Source organism: Macrotis lagotis, chromosome X, assembly GCF_037893015.1.
Source record: "Macrotis lagotis isolate mMagLag1 chromosome X, bilby.v1.9.chrom.fasta, whole genome shotgun sequence".
NCBI classification, from domain to species: Eukaryota; Metazoa; Chordata; class Mammalia; order Peramelemorphia; family Peramelidae; genus Macrotis; species Macrotis lagotis.
The window spans coordinates 40,168,944-40,187,189 of NC_133666.1; the positions used below are offsets into that span (position 1 = coordinate 40,168,944).

The window sequence follows — 18,246 nt, forward strand, 5'->3', positions numbered from 1 at the left end:
CTCCATAACTGGGGTCTCCTGACTGTCCTTGATCACTGAACTGCTGAGAAGTTATGTCATCATAGTTGATCATCACACAATGTTGCTGTTAATATGGACAGTGTTCTCTTGGTTCTGTCCACGTCACTCATGCAAGTCTTTTCCATAATCTTCTAAAGTTCATCTGCTCACGATTTCTTACAGAACAACAATACTCCATAACATTCATCTACCATAGCTTGTTCAGCCACTCCTCAATTGATGAACATCCCCTCATTTTCCAATTCTCAAAGGTAGTTTGAGAAGAGATTAGAGAGGCAGGTAAGAGAGGCTCTGCCTTTTCTAAATTATTGCTAGAGAATTTAACACTACTCTGAAACTTGAACCTGTAGGGAAACACTTTACTTCTGCAATGAAACTTAGCTCCATACAACATATAAGCAGATTAGATGAATAGCTGATAGGCAGATATATAGATGGGCAGGTGGGTGGATGGATGGGTGGGCAGATAGGCAGATATAGGACAGAAAGATATTGCTAGGCAGATTCGATAGAAGACAGGTAGACAGTACCTTTTAAAGTAGCACTGTGTTGAGTTGCCAGGGCTATGCAGCCAAAATGAAAAAATGGTTCCTGCCCTAGAGGGGCTTATAGTCTGAAAGAGGAATCATCAGAGAAACAAAGCTAAGGGGATCAGCAAAACCTCTCTGGAAGAGGAACTCAAACTTTGAGGAAAGCCAGGGAATGATGAGCACTGGAAATAAAGGAAAGCATTCTAGATACAGGAAGCTAACCTTTGTAGATCTCCAAAGGCCAGGAGATGCTCAAGATTGAGAGAGTCAATTTGGGTCCACGGAAAGGAGTCATGTGGATGAGCCTGGAAAACAGGTTCATATCAGAGAGTGGAAGGCTTTAAAGAATAAGTCGAGGAATGTAGGTTTTTATCCTTCAGGCAATAAAAAGGGGCAGCAAGACACCGTAGTTAGGTGACCTCAGAGCTGTGTGTCTATTGGGTGAGTCACTCAACCAACCTCTCTGAACCAACCAACTTTTGTCTGGAGCCAGATGAAAACGAAATCAGGAAATAATAAATAAATGAAATCAGTAAATACAGATATAATAAAACACAGGTAATGCTAGTGTGTGGGTTTCCAAGTCCATATGCTGCCTGCTAGGGTCCTTATTTGTGGTTTAGTGGCCTCCATTTCTATGTGAGTTTGACATCACTGCCCTAGACAATTCTCTAAGACTAAGTGGAAGAGACATTAGGGATGGAAGGTTCCTCTCTGGGATTTTCCTATGTTAATAAATCCCAGGTCCACTGGAGGTGAAAAGGAGCCAGTGAAATTTCTTATGCTTTGTGAAGGTAATTTGGGCAGTTTTCTGGGGGTGGGATGGGAAAGGTGAATGGTCAGGGAAGAGCCTGTACAAATGGTCACAGGTGTTGTTCCTTTGAAAAGGACCAATGCAGACAGCTAGGTGATGCAGGGGATAGAGCACCAGCCCTGGAGTCAAGAGGACCTGAGTTCAAATCCAACCTCAGACATTAAATACTTGCCTAGCTGTGTGACCTTGGACAAGTCACTTAACCCCATTGCCTTAAATAAATAAATATTGTTAAAAAAAAGAATAAAATGGGTACTAACCACCTCATAAGACAATTTAAAAAAAAGGACCAATGATATCATGGATGACTTGCTTGTGAACTGAATTTAAGTGAGGCAGAGTTACACCAAGTCATCAGCCTCAGTTTCCCATAGACATTGAAATTCAATGTCAAAACAAAGGTCAAGACAACTGGTGACGGCCCAAGTTACAGTGGATGGATGACCTTGCCATCTTTGATGTCTGACCAAACTAAGCATTCCACAGTTTCTGTTTCAGTTGCCTTTTTATCCACTGGAACAACTTGTTCTCATCCAACTATTCTCCTGGGGGACGTTTGAAAAGCACAGATAAGGAAAGAAAGGATGGAGTATCGTATTGCTAAAATGGACAGAGGGCTGTGAAAAAACATACCAGTATTTCCTTGTAAATGACATTGGGTTTAGATAGGCCCTTGTGGGAAGGAAATTAAAAGACCCTTGCTTGAAAGCTCCTTCTATAGCTTCAAAACAATTATCAACTCAATCTAAGTCACCTCACCCCCAATACATTGATGAGAAAATTGAAGACCAGAGAGGTTAGGGAGTGACTTGTCCAAGGTCACACAGCTAGTAGGTACATGAAATAGAATTTGATTCCAGGTTTGGGGACTTCATACATAATAATCTTTCCATTGCACCATGCTTCTCTTGGTAGGGGGCGATAAACAGTTGGAAACAAAGAGTTCTGCTTTGGTTCCTGGAAGCCCCCGCCCCACCATGGACCAAACCAGGTCATGCTGGTCAAGGTGAGCAGTCAGAATTTTTTAAGTTCGTAGAGAAAAGGCTGCCTGAATCCACAAAGAGATCACAGGTTTTGCCCTTGTCCTGTGTGGGTGCCATACTGGGGATTTGAAAACTTTGAGATTTCTTCTAGCTTGACAGCCTCAGATCCTGGAATTATGGGATTATAATATTTCTCTGTGGATGAGGATAGAACTAACCCAAGAAAGGATTGTTTAGAAGGGGAGACTGCATTTTCCTCTCCAGTGTACCACTTCAAAGCATCCCCTTTAAAATGAATAATGATAATAATTCCCTGATAGAAGGTATTTGTTACATTATCTTATTTGTTCCACATAACACCCTAGAAAGTAAGGTAAGTAGTATAATGCTCATTTTTAGATGAGGAAACAATTCAGAGAGTAAGACAGGACTGAACCTCAAACCCCGGAATGCTGCCCAAATTCCATACTTTTCCTATCCGTGACTCCTTTCATCTTTGTGTCTGATGTTCTGTAATCTAAATTTCTCAAAGATACCATTTGGATAAGCAGAAGTTTCCTCCTGGTCCCATGTGTTCTCTCTAAATCATTAACTTGGAAACAAAGGCCCTGGTGGGAGAACAACAGAATTGAAAAAAAAAAAAAAAACAAAACCCAAAAAACAAACCAAGTCCGGTCCAACCTCATGTTACTCTTGTCTTTGCTTACACTTTCGGTGACTAGGTGGGTGACTTTCCTTTGACTCTCAGGATTATATAACTTTCATCATCTCTTCCAGGGGTTTCAGTCCTAATTTATCCAGTCACTTCTCTGGGTCACAGCATGAGGTCTCACAGCTGATCAAACCTCTTTGGCACAGAATCCAATGTGCTGAGACCCTGGGTGGCCAAAAGGAAACTTTTTGGCAGGAGGCCCGACTACCTCCAAGGCCAAACATGTGAAGCTGGTTAATTCTAGTCCCTTAGATGGATGTTAGCTACTTCCGGGCTTGATTGCTAAATAGACAAAGGCCATTTTGATGACTCCTGAACTTGACATACAAGGCATGATCATTTCATTCATCTCACATGGAAAGAGGGTTTTTGGAGGGATAATGTTGATTTCCATCAGATTTCGGTTTTGTGGCCTTGTGGATCATGAGGAAGGAGGGAGGGAGCTGTGTTTCTTCAGCGGTCAGGTGAATTAGTAGTTTAATGAGATGTGAAGAGCTAGCTGGAATGGGAACAGCCCAAGGAGATAGAGAGTGAGGGGCTAGACTCTCAAAGTCTTCTTCAATAAATCAATGAAGCATACTGATTCATTTCTTCAAATATGAAAAGAGTGGTCTCTCCAGAATCAAGTCATCTCCAATCGATTGCATTCTTCAATAATGCAATGATGCCTACTGCTTCAATACTTCAAATATAAATAGGATGGTATTAGCAGAATCAAGGCAGCTCCAGAAAGGTAGTAAGCTTCTCAAGGGCAGGGATAACTTTATCTTATGCCTTTGTTTACCAGCACCCTTAACCCATTTGTTGGTGTGAATACCCTCTCCATCCTGCTGTTGCTTAACAGACAGTCTTTGAGAACTTCTGTGGCCAAATATTTTTCCCCTTAGGCCCAACCTGCTGATGAGCTCCCCTAAATTCAAACAAAAGGCTGTTACTGGGCCCATACTCAAAGCCTCTGTAGCTTAGTAGAGAATAGGATTAGAGATTTAGAAACAGAAGGGACCTCAGAAGTAATTTATTCCAATTTCCTCACTTTAAAGATAAAAACTTTGAGGCCCAGAAAAGGGAAGAGCGTCCCAAAAGTCTTTGTGCAGCCACAACCTCTAAACAGCTTTAGGGACACCTACACTTTATATACGTGTGTATGTATATACATTGTTGTTAGTCCGTCACTTTCAGAGGTCCAAAATGAACTGGACTGAAGTTGAGGCAGAGCTGCCCAAAGTCATCAGCCTCATTCTCTCCTTCAGAGTCATCGAAGTCCACTGGCAAGACAAAAGTCAGGACAACTGGTGACGAGCCAGGATGCAGTGGGTGTCCTTGGTGTCTTTGATGTCTGACCAAGCTTTAAGCTCTTCACGGTGCCTGCTTCAGACTTGAGGCCAATGAACATGCTACAGCTTCTTAGAGCCACAGGTGAGAGTTGTGTGAAAGGTGGACCCCAAAAGTGGACGAGCAGCCCTGAAAAAGAGCCTGGCAAGCCCCTGTACCAGAGGGGCTAATCCCTCCCAAATACTATATATATGCAGGCACACACATATGATGTAATGTTATATTTATATTTATTCACATATATATATATATATATATATATATATTTATGTATATCTATTTGATGTCTCCCCTTTTAGAATGTAAACTCCTTACTGGTAGGAATTTTTTTTTTGATAATTCTGTATCCAGTGATACATGGTAAAAATGCTTGAGGAAATATTTGTTCCTTGATTGATAGACTTATCCAAGGCCACCAAGGAAACAGAAGACTTTAGTTTCGCTGATAACAGCTCACTCGAATTGGGAGCTTTCTATTATTTTCTATGTGCATAGCAGTAGTCAATCAAGAAGAATTTTTAAAAGGTCTGCTATGTATCCAACATAGTGCTAGGCTATAAGATAGAGAATGAAACATTCTGTTCACAAGGATCTGGTGACAACATGTATCTAAGAAAATGTATCCAGCATAAATATGAAAATATGTACAAAGTAGCTAATGAACAAGCGGGAGTTTAGGAGGTGGGGCTCTAGCGGGATAGTGAATCGGGTAAGACTTCGTGCCAGAGGTGATGCCCATCACAAAGGAAGAGATGAACGCTGAGGAAGAGAGTTAAGGGAAAGAACCACCTGAAAAGACCTGGAGATGGGAAATGGAACGTCAAGAACACAGAGAAGGTCAGTTGGACCATGGAATTCAGATTGAGGAGTAATCTAGAATGAGACTGGAAAAGTAGGTTGGGGGCCAGAATGTAAATGGGGCAGCTAGGTGGCACACAGGCCCATTTATTAAGCTGTGTGACCCTGGGCACTTAACCCCAATTACCATCCCCCCCAAAAAAATACTAAAGAAAGCAGTTTATATTTAATAATGGAGGTGATAGGGAACCACTGGAGCTGGTTGAGTAGGGGAGTCAGATGATCAGAGCTACATTTAGGGACATCACTTTGGCAGATGGAGATAGGATAAACTGAAGGGGGGAGAGATATCTGTGGCAGAGAGACCAAGAATCTGTTGCAAGAATCTAAAGGAGAAATGATAAAGGCCTGAATTAAGGTGGTAACTGTGAATAAAGAGAAAGGACAGAATGGAAGAGGTGAAGAGGTAGCAATGGCAAGAATGGATAATCCAATGGGAGGGAAATTGTGGAGTTGAGGATAATGTTCCGATTAAATCCAGGAGCTGGGAGGATGGTGGTACCTTTCACTAAAACAGGAAAGTGTGGGAAAGGAGTCTGTATATCTCATCTAGTTATCTGTTATATATGGTCCATTTGCCTATTCTGGATGATCTAGTTTGGTTTACAAAGTGGATTGATAAAAATATCATATTAAGTATCACTGGTTTTGTAATGGTTTACAATTTTGGAGATAAAGTATTGAAAGTTAAGTTAAACTAAAGAAGCAAACTTCCAGAAATCATCTCCCTATTTCTGCTACCACATAATCTGCATAATTCTAGTTCATTTGACCTCTGTAGGCATCAGATCTGTGAATGGAGATTCATTTGGAAAGTCCCTGAAAGATAATAGGCCATAGCCTTAACATCAAGAAGACTTGGGTTCAAAATCTTGCCTCTGTTTAAGGGGAAAGATAAGGTGAGTTGTGTGCATGTTGAGTTTGAGATGTCTCAGGGGTATCCAGTTTGAAATGTCTGATTTTTGAACTATCCAGTGTCTCCCATTGGTGGTGTGAGAATTTCATATTACTTTCCTGTTTTCAGCATCTTCAGTGACTTCTGTTCTTTTGATTCTTTCCTTTGCTTATAAACATGAATAAGACATTGCTATCTTTTGAAAATAATTTATTCAATCTTTTTTGTTTCTAAACCACAGTCATTTCTGTGTATTATCACTCCCCCCACAAAACAAACAACATATAATGAACCCTTTCTCGCATCAAAGAAAACCAGGTAGGCAAAATCATTGGACCCAGTGACTGTGACATTCTATTCTCACTGGACACTGCATCCTTACCAAAACAGAAAGAGGTGCTTTCTTTTCTGGAGACCAAGATAGGGCACTATAATTAGTCAACATGTGGTTTATATGTACTACAGCTAGCTCCAACCTTTGGTATCCTCAACCTCCTTTAGTTTTGTTTCTCACCTAAAAAGTCTATTGAAACGTCTCATGCTGATTTCTGTTTTGCTATGATGAGCTTCTTTGCTTAAAAACAGTTACCAAGCAGTTGCAATATAATGGAAAGATGGATCTGGAATTAGGAGACCATTTCCAGTTCTTTTGAAAATGAGCTATACCCAAGGTCTCAGTTTTCTTCTCCCTGAAATGGGTATCAATTCTACTTCTGGCCTCTGTGGAGGAAGGAACAGGAGAGGAGAAAGAGAGACTTGAACTGAATAAAGAAGAGAAGAAACTCAGGTAGATGAATCAGAAGGATTTGAACTAGTGAGAGAGGGTGGAGGTTACATTCATGAAAAAGAAATTTGGTAGAAATTAAATAAAATTTGAAGGAGAATATACTTTAAGCTCATAGACAAATAAGGAAGACATTTAAGGCTTAAGAAAGATCATGGAGGATTGTCTAACTCCACTAGAACCAAGATTGAAGGGGAAAAAAAGGAAAAGGTATTGGGCAAGTCAGGGCAGGAGAAGTAAGAAAAGATAAGTGGAATAATTCCACAAAAAGGGAATTGATAGAGGTGATTGATGAGTAAGGCAAACTGGTGAAGTAGATGGAAGGGTGGTGCAGGCTGAAGGGGAGATGGGTGTGGGAGGGAAGTTGTCAAGATTAGGAAAGTAAGTTGAGAGGAGTTCTCAAGTAATTAAGAGGTGATAATTGGCTGTAAAATTCTTAACCAGGTGCTTAGGGTTGAGGTGTAAAAGCACACGTCTGGAACAAAAAAGGATGAAAATCTCCACCAGTATATGATGTATGGTGCCTCAAAGAGAGTGTCTGATGTTTGCATTTCTACCACAGCCCAAGGGCTATTATTAATGTTCTCAGGAAGGCTGCTCCCTTTCCTGAAGGAGAAAAGAACAGTGAAGGTGAAGAGGGTGGACACCTGTCTATACTCTGTAGGGAGAATGATGTGTTTCCGAAGGGAAAGAGAAGTGGGGTTTGAATGGGATAAAATGGAATTTGTGGTAGAAGAGAGGAAGCCTAGTCCTTGTTAGGATATTGGAGAGAAAAGTAGTAGTCAAAGGAGAAAAGGAAGCTTTTCAATCAAAGCTTCAAACCTTGTTTGAGACCCTTGTTGAAGAGAAAGGGGCTAGTGTTCTGGGAAGCCATAGATCACTTACCTAGCAGAACTTAATATAATACAATAAAGCCAGAGACACCACCAAGTAAGAGCATGGTACCAGTAAGGGGCAGAGTCAAAAGTGAAGAGTTGGGGTGGTGGCTAGGCGGTGCAGTGGATAGAGCACCAGCCTTGGGGTAAGAAGGACCTGAGTTCAAATGTGACCTCAGACACTTAGTAATTCCCTAGATGTGTGTCCTTGGGCAAGCCACTTAAACCCATCTGCCTTGCGAAAACCTAAAAACAAGTGAAGAGTAAGGGTTGGGGCATCTGGGGCTGCTGTTTAAGTGGTTTTGAAAAATGTTAGATATTGATTTTCCCTCCCATTCTTCTCCCCCCCTCTCAAATGTACAACAACAATAACAGAAAACAAAACAAGTATGTATAAGTCCATCCAGATTCTACCACTGGTCATGTCCAAAACTTTTGATCTCATTCTGTATCTTGAGTCTCTCACCTCTCTTTCTAGAGGTGTGCAGGCTACTTCACCTTGGAATCTTGATTGGTCATTGTATCCATCTTGTTTCTTCCTTTCTGACATTGGTGTTATTGTATAAATTGTTCTCCTATTTCTGCTTACCTTATATCAGTTCAGTTTATTTAAAAACCTATAATAATGTGGCATCAACATGGTCCATTCTATGTGACCCTTGGTACCTCTTGGGGGAGAAGAGTATCTATTGTGGGCAGTTAGGTGGCTCAGTGGATATAACCCAGGCCTGGAGTTAGAAAGACCTGAGTTCAAATCTAGCCCTTAGACACTTCAGAGCTGTGTGACTCTGAGCAAGTTATTTACCCTCACTTATCTCATCTGTAAAATGGAGATAATAACAGAACCTACCTTCTAGGGCAATTGGGATTGTAAGGATTTTCATTGCAAAGTATTTAGCACAATGCTATATTATTCTAAAACTCATGCAGTTTTTTAAAAAAATATTTTCCAGGTAATAAGTTTTTTTTTTATTAAGTAGTCTGCCACTTCAGCTACCCCCCTCTCCATTAAGCATTTTTTAAAAAATCCTCAACTTATCTGCAAAGTCTAGCAAAAAAAACAAAAATCCACATCAACCAAGTCTAAAAATAAATGTCTCTGCATTTTAAGTTCATCACCTCTATGTCGGGAAATGAGTGGAATGTTTCATCTTCATTCTTTTGGATTGGTGGTTTATCACTGATCAGAGTTCTAAAGTTTTTCTAAGTTGTTTTTCTCTATAATAGCATCATTGTTTAAATTATCTTAGCTCTGCTTACTTTGTTCTACATCAATTCACATAGACCTTCCCAGTTTTCTCTGAAATTATTCATTTCACCATCTTATGGCATAATAAAATTCTGCCATATTCATTTACCATGATTTATTTAGTCATTCCCCAAGAAGATACTCCTGTAGTTTCCAATTTTTGGTGACATGAAAAGAACTGCTATGAATAATTTCATATTGAGATCCCATTTCTTTTTCTTTGAATTTTTTGAGGCAAAGCTAGTTCTAGTGGTGGTGTAGCTGGGTCATAGGCTATGCAGTTTTCTGGGCATCAATCTGAAATGTGTTTCCAGAAATGTGTAAATGATGCTAGATCAATTCACATCTCCAATCATTACCTGTTTCCCACAGTCCCTCCAGCATTTGTCATTTTTCTCTTTTGTCATTCTTCCAAGTCTGATAGGTATGAAGTAGGATCTCGGATTTGCTTCAATTTGCATTTCTCTAGTTATTAGAATTGAGTATTTTTTCAAATGATTGTTCCTACCTTGGATTTCTTTTTTTGAAAACTGTCTCCTCACGTCTTTTGAACATTTATCTACTGGTTAATAGCTCTTAGTGTTACAAATTCAAATTAGTTCCCTATATATCTTGGAAATGCAACCTTTAAAAAAGAAACTTGTTTCAAAGAATTTTTCTCAGTTACCCATTTACTTTCTATTTTCTACTACATTAGTAGAAAGCTGTGCAAAATCTTTTAAATTTTATGTAACCAAAATTATCTGTTTTATCTTGGGTTGCTCATAGATTTTCCCAATTTTCCTTGGAAATTGTCCATCTCTTCATTTCTTATCCTGCAATAATATTCCATTACATTCACAGATTATAATTTGTCTAGTCATTTTGTAGTTGATGGCCGTCCCTTAGTTTCTAAGTTCTTTTCTATAACCAAAAGTGCTGCTAGTTTTTTTTTTTTCTTTTGCCCGTATGTCTTTTTCTTCTTTCTTTGATCTTTTTAGGGTATGGGTCTTGCAGTGATATTGCTAGTTCAAAGGGTATGTAAAGTTTAATTACTTCTTAGATATCCTTCCTTACTATTTCCCACCAGGTCTAGACCGATTCACAGCTTTGCCCACAGTGCATCAATATGCCTCTGCTTTCCCGAATCATTGCCAACATTTTTCAGTTTTCTTTTGGTCATTTTTGCTAGTCTTCTAGGTATGAGGTAGAACTTCAGAGTTGCTTTCATTTGCACTTCTGTATTAGTGAATTAGAACAATTTTTCAAACTAGTTGATAGCGTGGATTTCTTCCCTTGAAGATTGTCTTGCTGTATGCTTTGATCATTTATCTTTTGGGGAAATGGTTCTTTTTAAAAAAAAAAAAAATTGAATCAGTTTCTTGTACCTTAAAAATGAGACCTTTATCAGAGAAAACTTAATATAATTATCTAATGGCCTGTTTCCCTTCTAATATTAACTGCATCTGATTTTATGAGGTTAAATCTTTTAAATTTTATGTAGTTAAAATTACCCATTTTATCCTCATTGATCCTCTTTCTCTTGCAAAATTTTTTCCCTTTCCCTTCTTAATTTGTTAATGATATTACTCCCCCTTTTGCCTGTGCTGTATGTCTAATTCGCAGTTTATCTCAGTGTATGCCACCAGATAATATTCTATACCTAGTTTCTGTGAGACAGCTATTTGTCAATCAGTTGACAACAAAAAGGCTTGCTGTCTTCCTGGAGTATGGAGCCAAGAGGGAAGCTTCCCAGACTTATAAAAATGGAGGACCACTACCCACTTCTGGTAATTCGCATGGACCCAAATTGTCAGAGGGAACATAAAAAAAAATATTATCAACTGTTCTGAAGTCTCAGGGAAAGAACTAAAGACCATGGAAGATTAGTTGTTTCCCTCCTAGTTACCAGTTGAAGAAAACAACTAATTTGGGAAATGGGCAGTTGGTTAAGAAAGTGATATCTAAGAAGGGGATTTGGATTTCTGGTCCACGGCTTCAAGTATAGAAATGACAGATTCCTGGCCAGAGATGGAATACACTTATTTGCTGGGTTTATTGCAAATCTAATCAAAAGGGCTTTATGTTAAAAAGTATAGGAAAGGGAGAAGGCTGCTTTTGTGTATCTCTCAAATTAGATACTGTAGAGATTGTGTACAATGAAAGAAGAAGAACAGAAAGGGTATAGGAGAACAAATTCAGGAAACAAATCAGCAGCAAAATCTAAGGACATACACACACATATGCCTAAAGTTAAGACAGCAAAGGTTCTAACACAAGGACACACATTTGGAAGGAGAGGAAATCTGGGCATAGTCTGATCTGGAAAAAGTTGACATCAAAGGGTTTAGAGAAAAGAAAGTATGTTTCCAAGGACTCGAATTTTATGAGGGAAGTCAGTCCAGGAGGGATGGGAGATGCTAAAGAATGAAATTCTGTAGACACAAAGGAAACCTACAAAAGCAGACACAAATAATAATACTGAGAAGGGGAGAAATGGAATTTGTTTAAAGAGGCAGATCTGGATGAACAGACTGTTTACAGATTACTTGGACTTTTTGCACAGGAGTAAGGAAAATGGAAAGTAAGGCCACTTAATGAGAAATGAAGAGAAGAACGTAGTATGCTTTTATAAAAAAAAAAAAAAACAGGAATGCTAAAGCTCAGAGTGACCTGAGTTTGGAGGAGGTCTAAGAGGAGGTCAGCTAAAAGGAGCATCTCCAAAGCTGGAAGACTTTTTTTCTCTTGGTGGAGAGGGAAATGATGATGACTGATAATCTAGAGAAGATCCAGCTGTTGCTCTCTGCTTTTGCTTCTATTTTCTTTGTCAAGGAGAATGATTTCTTCGCTGGAAGGAACTGAGCAAAAGTGACTTGGAGATTATTGCTACCTAAGAGAAGTAAAGAGAAATAAGGTAAGACAATACCTAGATACCCTTGGTGAAAGCTCAGCATGGGGCAATCCAACAGGTCATTAACAATTGCTTCTTAGCACCTGATAGGATGGGATTTTAATACTGAAGAATATTTTGGTTTGGAAGCTTATTATTAATATTCCTTGGAAATAGAGCTTTGCCTGGATGTGACTTTTTTTTTTTTTTGGTTTGGAACAGGAGAGCAGGAACAAGGAGAATGGATGGGAGCTGCTAAGTGGCTGGTTCTAGGCAGGAAGTCAGAAAAAAGTCCCAAACATTGAAATCTGTCCCCAAGTGCAGTGGGTGGCTTGGTGATAAGTAGTGGGTCCTTTCTTCCTGCACATCTCCCAAGAAGAGACTCAGAGACAAATCTCTTGTCAGCGTCAACAACAGCCAGCATTTATTAAGCAACTAGGGTAGCTAGGTGGTGCTGCAGTGGATAGAGTACTGGACCTGGAGTCAGGAGTGTTTGCTTCACTTCTTCATCTGTAAAATGAACTGGAGAAGGAAATGACCAATCATTCCAATGTCTTTGACGAGTAAACCCCAATTGGGGTCACAGGACACAACTAATGTACAAAAAAGGGGGCATGTGTTATGTATTGGAGATAGCTTACAATCCTAAAGGAAGGGGAAGGGGGGAAAAGGGCTAAAAAATAAGGAAGATCAAAAAAATGGGGAAAATAGAGTAGGGGGAGAGTACACAGTGTGGGGGGGGCAGGGAGGAAGTATGTAATTCCCTTGAGTGGAAGGTAACCAGATAAGCAGATGTATAGTGCAGTTACTGGGGGGGGGGGGGGCTTTATAAAGGAAAGCTTTGGGGAGGACCTTTGTGCTCAGCTCTCCACCTTCCAATCAGAGTGGAGAGGAGGCTGAGCGTGAATTGCAAAGGTGTAGAGTACCCTAACCTGAGTCATTCTTAAAGGAGATCAGATTTCAGGTGATCAACTTCATCTGGGGTGGGAGGGGCTGGGGCGGGGAAAAGGGCAAAGAGTATTGGATAAGAGCAATAGAAAATGGGAAACGCTCAGACAAATTTGAACATTGGGGCAAAGTTTGCTTCCTCTCTGTTCTCTGTTATACTCACTGCCAGGCTTGGGTTGTTCTTGCAGCCCAGCCAGGTGTGATTGGTGGCAGCAGCAGGCCAAGGCAGAGGTACTAAGATGCCTAGAAGGTTTTGATACTTCCCCTTCTCCCTTCCAAACCACTGCCTAAAGAAAAAAAAAAAATGAAAGTAGATGGTGACAGTCCTTAAACTGTGCATACCCAGTATACAGCCTCTTTGGTCATCAGGACCAAAGGAACTGAAATATGGGACTAACTCCACAGAGCAGATTTTGAAATCTTCTAATCCTTTTTTTTAAGTGAATGCAGAGCTTCAGAATTATGTAATCCTTATTGCCAAACCAATATGCTGATGTCGAAAGGGGAGGGAGGGTGGTTTCCTGGAAGTTTCATTGAAGCCTTTCTAGAAACTTGGTCCCTGACTTGGCTCTGTCAATATCTTGCTGCATAACTTGAGGCAGGCTATTGCTTTTCTCTGGAGCTCAGTTTCCCCCTCTGTCAAAGGAAGGTGTTTACCTAGATCATCTCATCAAATCCAGGTACATTTGACTCCTTGGAGGCATTGGATTCTGCTTAGGAGTATGAGGCTCTGTAACCTCCGATGCACTGGCAGAGTTGTCTTCCTTGGTTCAGACAGTGCTCAAATTTAAAAGAAAATAGAATAGGGGATATCTAGGTGGCACAGTGGATAGAGAATCAACCCTGGAGTCAGAAGGACCTTAGATACCTGATACCTACTAGCTGTGTGGCCTTGGGCAAGTCACTTAACCCTATTGCCCCACAATTCCCCCACCAAAAAAAGATGTAATAATGGCACATCTGGCATCTGCTGGGAGGATAACTAGTACTTACTTTGATGAATTGAGCAATTAAAATAGCGTTTAAAGTTGTCATATGAAATACCAACTGCTAGTCTTCTAGTAAGAAGAATTTTCAAAGCCTTTTTTGGGGGGTGATAGATAAATAGTGAAATGAAAAATTCTTAAGATTTGGTGGAAATTACCAATTTCCTACCACTTGCTGGATCATTGAACTGTGTAATTATCCAGTGTAAATACTAGTTGGCTCAAGGGCAGTTTCCTTGAACTGTGCCTTGCCCTTTTTCTATCATTGACTTGAAGCATGAGTGCCATCATTTCAAAATAGCTGCCTTGGCCAGTGCCAGTAACAGCACCTCTTGTTTTGCATGTTACAGGATGCCTGAGCCAGCAGAGGTTCTGAGTAAGAAAGGAGAGTCATGGCCATCATAGGTTGGCAGATTTAGAACTGGAAAAAAATCTCTGAGGAGGAAACTAAGACTCAAGGAACTAAGTAACTTGCCCAGGATCACAGGGGGAAATGTCAGAGGCAGAATTTGTTTTTTTCTTTTCTTGTAATTCTTTTTATTTCTAGTGAGGGTTTAATGTCTTTTTATCTTAATAGTATTTTTTCCAATTATATGTAGAAGTAGTTTTCAATGTTAATTTTTGTAAAATTTCCTTCCTCCGTCTCTGTCCTCCCTCTTCCCCAAGACAACAAGCAATCTGATATCGGTTATACATAACACAATCAAGATAAACATATTTCCATATTAGTCATCTTGTGAAAGAAGAATCAGAACCAAAGGGAAAAGCCTTGAGAAAGAAAAACAAAAGACAAAAGTAAAAAATAGTCTGCTTTGATATGCATTCAGATTCCGTAGTTCTTTCTCTGGATGTGAATGGCATTTTTCATCACAAGTTAGAGGCAGAGTTTGAACTCAAATTGTCTAACTCCAGAGTTGATGTTCTTTCTACTGTCCAATGTCATTATCATAGAATAGTGACAAGGACTACAATTTACATATTTCAGATTTGTAAAGTATTTTACAAACATTTCATTTTAGTTTTGTAACATTGTTTAGGAGAGATTTTATTCCCATTTTAGAAATTAAGAAACTGAGGCAAACATAGATTAAGTTGCTTGCCTAAAGTCATATAGCTGGTGAGTGCCTGAGTTAAATTTGAACATAGGATTTCCTGGCTCTGGGTCTAGCATTTGACATACTTTTTTACCTAATTGTTTATCCAAGGTGACCAATAGGCCTCAAACCCATCAGTAACTTAGTGTGGTATCTACCCCAAGCAAATGAAGACATCCCCCAGAAGAATGGGCAGGTGAAAACAATTTGTTTCCAGTGGTCATAAAGGCCATTGAATGCTTAGGGTCATGCATCAAAGATATCAAAGTCTTGCCAGTCATCCTAATTTTGGTCTTGCCGCTGGCCTTCGATGCCTTAGGAAGAGAGAGTGAGGCTGCAGTTCTACTTCACTTAAAATCCAATTCACGAGCAAGTCAAGGCATGGATGTCATTGGTCCTCTTTGGAAAGGAAGGCTAAACATCAATCTAGTTCCATAACTTGCATTTACATCCTACCTTACATGCCTTATCTCAGTTCATTCATTCTCCCAACAGCCCTGTTGGATAGGGTTTTTTCTTTTTTTCCTGTTTATAGATAGGAATAGTGAGATTCATAGACAAAAAGTGACTTCTCCAGAATCATACAGTTAGTAAATATTGGAAACAGTATTTAAATCTTGGTCTTCCATTTTCCAAATTGACCACCTATGTACAAAGCATGCTGCTGGAAGAGAAACAAAAGTTTCAGTAAGATGAGATCTCTGCCCTCTTGGAGTTTACAGATATCAACAGTAGGGATGCCAATATCTTTCATACACACACACACACACACACACACACACACACAAACACACACACACACACACAATTAGCCCATTACATTGATACATGCATTCCATTGTTGCAAACTGCTATTGGTCATGGAGGGAAGGTTGTAACCAATTGGGTGGAGCAGGTTTCATGGAAGAGTTATCATTTATAATGAATTTTAAAAGATGGGTCGGGGGCAGCTAGGTGGCTCAGTGGGTAGAGCACCGGCCCTGGAGTCAGGAGTATCTGAGTTCAAATCCGACACCTCAGACACTTCATAATTGCCTAGCTGTGTGGCCTTGGGCAAGCCACTTAACCCCATCTGCCTTGCAAAAACCTAAAAATAAAAAGATGGGTAGGAATTCAAAAGGCCAAGAAAGGAAAGGAGTGGAGCATAGGGATGGGATAGCAAATGATATGAGCCAAGGCACAAAGATGGAAGACACAGGGGACATTTAAGGGATAGAGAGTAGGTCAGTTTGCTTGGTGCACTGTGGGTTCAGATGGGAATAAAAGGAGATAGGACTGAAAAGATATTGTAGAATTCCTTGAATACTAAGCAAAGGAGTTTGAACTTTATTTTAGTCAGTAGGCAATAGTGGATAGCAGGAAGTGGGGCATAGGTCACGAGGCAATGTTAAGAGGTTGGCTCCATGCTCTGTGCCCCTTTCTGAAGTGGGGTATAAGCAGTGTCCCTGGATCCATCAAAAACTTGAAACTGCTTTGTGCCTTTCAGACATGGCTAAAGTCCAATTGGTTATGGCTTTGCTTTTGGGACTGTGAATGACGCTACTTATTAGTAATGAAGTAGCTATTTGTTGTTTCACCCTCTCAGAGACCTAAGAGCTAATTAATCAATTTGAGAGATGGAAAAAGATAATGTTGTACCTCCTTTAGTACATAAATGCTACTTTTCATGGCTGCCAGAGCCAGGTAAATTTGTAAATGGTTTGTTTAACAAGGATGTTTTGGGTATTCAAAGGCTGTGAATTAGATAACCATTTTAGTGCTCCACTAGGAGTTATGGGATCATAGATGTAGGCCTAGAAGGGACTTCAGAGGTCATTCAGTTCAACTTCATCTTCATATTTAGGTGGGGAAAATGAGGCTCAGAAAGACATGTTGTGACCACATAAATACATTGTTGGAGATGGAATGGAAAACCATGTCTTTTTCCCTCATACCATTCTGATCTGGTTTCATGGAACTTCAGGCAAGTCAGATATCGTACCCCCTGCCATGGGCCTTACATTTTTCATAATGTCCTTGGACTACATTTTTCATAACGTCCTTGGGCTACATTTTTCATGGGTTACAAAGATTAAAATGGAACATGAGGCAACATGGTATGGGAACTAGAGACCATTTTAGGAAACAAGATTAAGAAATGAACAGAATATTGGCCTCATGGATTCAGGTACTATCAGCATGCCATTTTTCCCTGGACAAGTCCTTTCCCCACTCTGGGGAGGAAGAGATTTCTGTTTTATGCCCTATCCCCATTCCCATATGGTAATATTAGGATGAGATACTAGGTACCATTTGTGATAGGTTTTGCCCTCCTCAGAAGAAAGGGACAAGACTAATATGACTATAGGTTGAGGTTGAGAGCCTTAGAAGCTATCTAGTTTTCCTTGTTCTCATTTTATGCAGGAGCAAACTATGGCCTAGGGAGATTAAGCAACGTTCCCATGATTCTATTTTTAATATCATTCATCGGGCCAGAAAGACATGGGTTCAAATCCTGCCTCAGACAATAGCCATGTGACCCTGGGCAAATGACTTAACTTTTGCCTGACTCAGTTGCCTCTTTTGTAAAATGGGGATAATGGTAGAATCTGGGATCACCATGACTGAAACAGCTCAACAACAATACTACAAATCACTGCAGAGCTGTTTTAAGGTTCAAGTCAGATAGTATATACTTATATGAAAGGAAACACTCTTGGGCCCACAACTATTGGGATACTAAATCACTCCCTTAGTCGTGAAGGAGGCTTTCAGCTCAGCACCCAGTCACATGATCTGGACCAGGTTGTGTCCTTGTCCAATGGATTCACAGCACCAGACTTGTCCACACTATGTGTGACTGTGAACAAATCGTCCTATGTTGGTGTCTTATGATTTAAGGAAGCCACAAAGGGAACCTTGATTGGGTCTGCATGACTAAGAGGGGTTCTTTGGATACCTACTGGGAAAGATCACACAGGCAACAACTGAGGAGTAATGCATCAGTCATAATTTAATAGAGCACAAAGCTGAAGTACATGGCCCCCTCAGGGAAAGGACTGGTAGAGGGAGGCAGAATGGAGAAGGGGGCGGGGAGGAAATGGATACATGTGATCACTTATGTAGCTGGGGATGAAAGTTGAGAGCTCTTAGGCAGCAGGATTTGTGACAGGAATATTCAAAGTGCAGCATTTGGGGGTCTTCTTATAGAGTTTTGGTGGCTAGGGATGGCTTAATTCTTATTCAGATCACCTTGGGCTTTGCTCATTAACATATTAATAATATCTCAAATTTATCAGTGCCTGCTTAGGGATCCC

The 18,246-nt window shown here is 40.1% G+C and overlaps 1 protein-coding gene across 5 annotated transcripts in view; it reads left to right on the forward strand.

Annotated features, from left to right (window-relative positions):
* Positions 1–4,239: 4,239 nt before the first annotated feature.
* The window catches only part of LOC141498075 (ragulator complex protein LAMTOR1-like), a 135,377-nt gene continuing 121,370 nt past the window's right edge, over positions 4,240–18,246 (forward strand). For 2 of the 5 annotated variants that reach the window (XM_074201026.1, XM_074201027.1), the window contains exon 1: positions 5,082–5,229. The gene's annotated coding sequence lies outside the window, so the exon portion shown is untranslated. Of the gene's footprint in view, positions 4,477–5,081; positions 5,230–6,031; positions 6,150–11,864; positions 11,947–18,246 lie in introns of those variants that run through there. The other 3 variants (XM_074201024.1, XM_074201023.1, XM_074201022.1) reach the window with 3 other exon arrangements.